The 4,669-nt window shown below is 46.2% G+C and overlaps 1 long non-coding RNA gene across 1 annotated transcript; it reads left to right on the plus strand.

The window, feature by feature from the left end:
* Positions 1-2,825: 2,825 nt before the first annotated feature.
* Positions 2,826-4,663, plus strand: LOC127160223 (uncharacterized). Its single transcript, XR_007826671.1, has 3 exons — positions 2,826-3,014; positions 4,152-4,293; positions 4,521-4,663. It is a non-coding gene; the product is annotated as an uncharacterized LOC127160223 (long non-coding RNA).
* Positions 4,664-4,669: the final 6 nt, after the last annotated feature.

Consider the following 4,669-nt stretch of genomic DNA (forward strand, 5'->3'; position numbering starts at 1 on the left):
CTAACTAGTTCAACGCACGCGGTATGCGCACGGCCTACTCAAAATTGCCTAGTAACGAGTAATTTCAAAGTGATATTAGATTACATCCCTCACCGGTTGGGGGGGCGGGACGGAGTGGTTGCCCAAGGTCTGCGGAGTGGTTGCCATCTCCGCTGGCACATCAACTGTCTCGAGATGCTGGCCGTATTTTGGAGCTCTGAAGTACTTTCTCCCAGACCTGAGAGATCGCCATGTGTTGGTGCACACCAACAAAACAGCGGTGGTCTATTATATCAACCAGCAGGGAGGTCTGCGTTTACGCCCCTTATACAATCTGGCACACCAGATCCTTGTGTGGTCCCAGGACAAACTCCTCTTGCTGCGAGCAGTTCATGTTCCTGGGCATCTGAATGTGGGAGCAGACATCCTGTTGAGGCAGGGGCCGAGGCCCGGGGAATGGATGCTTCACCCCGAGGTGGTGAAGCAGATCTGGAAAGTGTTCGGTCCAGCTCAAGTGGATCTTTTTGCTTCGAGGGAGAATGCACAATGTCCCCTCTGATTCTCTATAGTTCATCCAGCTCCCCTGGGGCTGGATGCCATGGTGCAGACGTGGCCGAGGCTACGTCTGTACACATTTTCCCCGATCGCTCTGCTCCCGGGAGTTCTGGAGAGAGTGCGCCGGGACGGGCTCAGTCTTCTGTTGGTAGCGCCGTACTGGCCGGGCCGAGTATGGTTCTCGGACCTGATTTCTCTCCTCGATGGCTCTCCATGGGAGATTCCCATCAGGAGGGATCTCCTCTCACAGGCGGGGGGTACCATCTGGCACCCCCACCTGGAGCTGTGGAAGCTGTGGGTGTGGCCCCTGAGGGGGCACAGCTCTTAGCTTCCGGTCTCTCAACTGAGGTTGTTGAGACCATCCTCCAATCCAGAGCTCCCTCAACGATGAAACTGTACGCCCTGAAGTGGAAGCTTTTCACTTCATGGTGTGGAGACCACCAGCAAGACCCAGTTAACTGCCCAATTAGTACAGTACTGGAGTTCTTGCAGGCACGCTTCTCCGCAGGGTTATCCCACTCCACCTTGAAGGTTTATGTGGCGGCGATCTCGGCCTCCCACGCCCCTCTTGGTGGCTTGTCAGTGGGTAAGAATCCCCTGGTTACACATTTGCTCCGCGGTGTGCTGAGGCTGAGGCCTCCGGTATGACCTCATGTCCCCACGTGGGACCTGGCTGTGGTTCTTGAGGCCCTCTGTAGGCCGCCATTCGAATCTATAGAGGAGATTTTGGTTTGGTTTCTTACCATTAAAACTGCTTAACTATTATAGCACTAACCTCCCTCAAGCGGGTGGGGGACCTGCAGGCCCTTTCGGTGGCCCCTACTCATTTGGATTTTGCTCCTGGCATGACCAAAGCTTTTCTTTACCCCAGAGCAGGGTATGTACCTAAGGTGCCTACTGCTACACCACAACCTGTTGTACTTCAGGCTTTCTGTCCTCCCTTTCGGGAGCCTGACCAGCAGAAGCATAATTGTATGTGTCCAGTTTGTGCACTGGATGCTTACGTCCACAGAGCTGCCCTGTGGTGTAAATCGGACCAGTTGTTTGTGTGCTATGGTCCCCCAAATAAGGGTCGTCCTGCTTCCAAACAGACCCTTAGTAGGTGGAGAGTAGATGCCATTTCCTCTGCTTATGAGTCCTCTGACCTCCCTTCTGACAGGAGTTCCTCTACAGGATATCTGTAATGCTGCGGGATGGTCCATGCCCCTCACCTTTGTTAGGTTTTATAACCCAGATGTCCGAGCCAGTCCTGGCTCTTCTGTCCTCCTGCCCTATTTTTTCACTAGGCAGGGATCTGGAAGTCAGGTGGCGTGGGCATCTCGTTCCCCAAGTGTTTTTGGACGCAGCTCGAGTTCCTGAAGGGGAACGTCCTAGGTTACGTATGTAATGCTGCGTCTCGAGCCATCCTTCCGGTATCCCTCCAAACGCTCACTTCATTCTCCGAAGCTGACGCCGGCTCCGCCAAAGGTGTTCCCCAAGCGTTTTTGGACGCAGCGTCTCGTTCGCTCAGGGAACCAGGGTTACATACGCAAATGGGGGCATTCGTAAAGCACCAAAATTTTCCTCTGACTGTTTTGGGAAAAGATTCAAAGCTTCGAGAGTGTCCAAAATAGTGCAATCTGGCCTCATGAAGATCGAAAGAACCCACCGGGTCCCAGGTAGAGTTGTCAAGACAGCGTCCCCGTATCCAAGGGCAGTCCTGGTGAGATTTCATAACTACGAGGACAAGGAACGGGTCATCACAGCAGTGAGAGAGATGGCTAACAGAGAGCAGGCTCTGATGTTCGGAAATGTCTCAGGTTACGTATGTAACCCTGGTTCCCTGAGAAGGGAACGAGACACTGCGTCCTCTAGGGGTCGCTAGGGGGGAACACCGTCTGCGTGACCAGTGTCTGAGGCCTACATACAAAAACATCAACAGAGTTGGCCGGCGACAGCCTATGACGTCACTTTCGGCGCGACTCGTCGCTGCCGGCACGTCTCTACCGGTGTGACCATAGTACAAAAGCACGCCGGTAGAACAGGACGGTCACTTCTTCGTCTGAAGCTCATGTCCGAAGCATGGCCACGAGCCTAAAGAACGCAGTGTCTCGTTCCCTTCTCAGGGAACCAGGGTTACATACGTAACCTGAGACGTTCCCTTTCGGGCTGCATACCCAAACTTGCCTGTAAGGGTCGGGACACCGGACCCGGGGTACTTTCCAAGCTTGGAAAGTATTCCTTTAAGGGGATATGGCCAAGAGCCTAGGATTACCTAGGTTGGCCTGTCACTCAGGAGCCACTGCACAGTACATATCTTGTATTATTATTGCACTGCATATTATGTGTTATTAATGTTATAAACTGATATAATGTTTTAATAGTGAATTTGGTGAGGAGTCGATTGAGAGGATTAAATCCTCTCAAAGAGGCTGAATATTACGTGAGGCTGGCTAAAGACAAGGAAAGCATCACTTGGAAATATATCAGTCAAACTAAAGGTAATATTTGTTTTGTAAACTTTGTGTCTCATTGCAGGTTAACCACAGTTATACACAGCAAAAAATCCAGAGTGAATTTAACTCTCCTGGGAGTACATGTGAGACCACACTCAAGAGTGTGAAAGTGTTAAAATAAGAGTGTTAAAGTAACCCTGAAGCAGAGTTAAAGTTAATGAGATAATTAGGTGATTAATTGAGTGATGATTGACCATTATTGAAGACACCTGATGTTAACAAGCAGAATCACCAAAGAAGAAAATCTAAATTTGTATGTAACCATTATAGTGGTCAGTGTTTGTATTCGTTGGACTCTTGACCCTTACATTTTTAAATTTTGATTTTTTTTTTTTTAAATCAAATTATCAAATAATAAAGTATTATTAGAAATATTTTTTGGGCAAGTTTCCCGGATAGGGATTAGATTAATAATGGCTACGCCTTAGTTAAATTAGGACATTTAAGTAGTTTATAAAGTGAAGAGTGTACTTTTTATGTGCAATAAAACAAAAATAACAACTTTATTCAACAATTTCCTCCCTTCTGCATCAGTTTTCAGCTGTTTTCAACTGACACATACACTGTGGTGCTGACGAAGGAATCGTGTTCACAACGCACGTGTGTTGATAGAATTGTCATTATTTGGCAGTGCAGTGTTTCCCATACATTGATTTATTTGTGGCGGCGTGCCACAATATCAAAACTGACCATCACAAATAAATTTTTCAAAAGACTTTGACTTCGTTGAATAAACATGAGCACTGCACATTTAAAAATCGAAACCCGGTGTGGATGTTTTTATATCTCTGTTTTTCTGAAGGAATCCGACTGTCTTCATTACATGTCTTCATGTAATTTTAATTTCATCTTGCATGCGATGCATGATAAAACAGCGTTTGTAAGCGGAGCACTGCATGTGCATAGCTGTTACCGGGGAAAACCTTATACACTTCAGCATCACCTCCTGCTGCCAGAGAATGAATTTGCATATATATGCCACCACAAATAAGTCTGTGGGAAACACTGCAGTGTTACCCTTTGAAACTTGTAAGGGAAAACACCTACTCTGTGGTTAATTTTAAAACATTGTTTTGCATGATAACACAACTGTTTACCATACTTTTAATTTTGTTTTAACAGGACGAGGTGTGTTTGCAAAAGGCCCTATTACAAAAGGGTCATTCATTGTTGAATACCGTGGTGTTTTAAGCAAGATAACGCACTCTTTTGAACCAACAAATGAATACACATATATTTTTAAGCACAATGGAAATGAATACTGGTGAGTAGCCGTATCACACAAAACAAATAAAAACAAAAGTTGAGCAAATATTGAATAAATTTTCATTTGGTACTATGCCAGCTATCTCATCTTAAAATATATCTGCACCTTCTTAACCCTGAAACCAATGCTCTGAGGCAGGTTGAAATGCTTACCAATTATGGTTTATCTTCTTAAGTGTAATATTTGTTGATATTTATAATGGTTGGTTTTTATGACCCCTGTAGCATTGATGCATCAGCAGAGGATGGATCGCTTGGAAGGCTACTTAATGATGATACAAAGCCAAATTCCAAGATGAAGAAAATTGTGGTGGATGGTGTACCTCATCTTTGTTTATTCGCCATTACTGACATAAATGAAGGTCAAGAAATTA

This window comes from Labeo rohita, unplaced genomic scaffold (genome assembly GCF_022985175.1).
Source record: "Labeo rohita strain BAU-BD-2019 unplaced genomic scaffold, IGBB_LRoh.1.0 scaffold_30, whole genome shotgun sequence".
Lineage (NCBI taxonomy): Eukaryota > Metazoa > Chordata > Actinopteri > Cypriniformes > Cyprinidae > Labeo > Labeo rohita.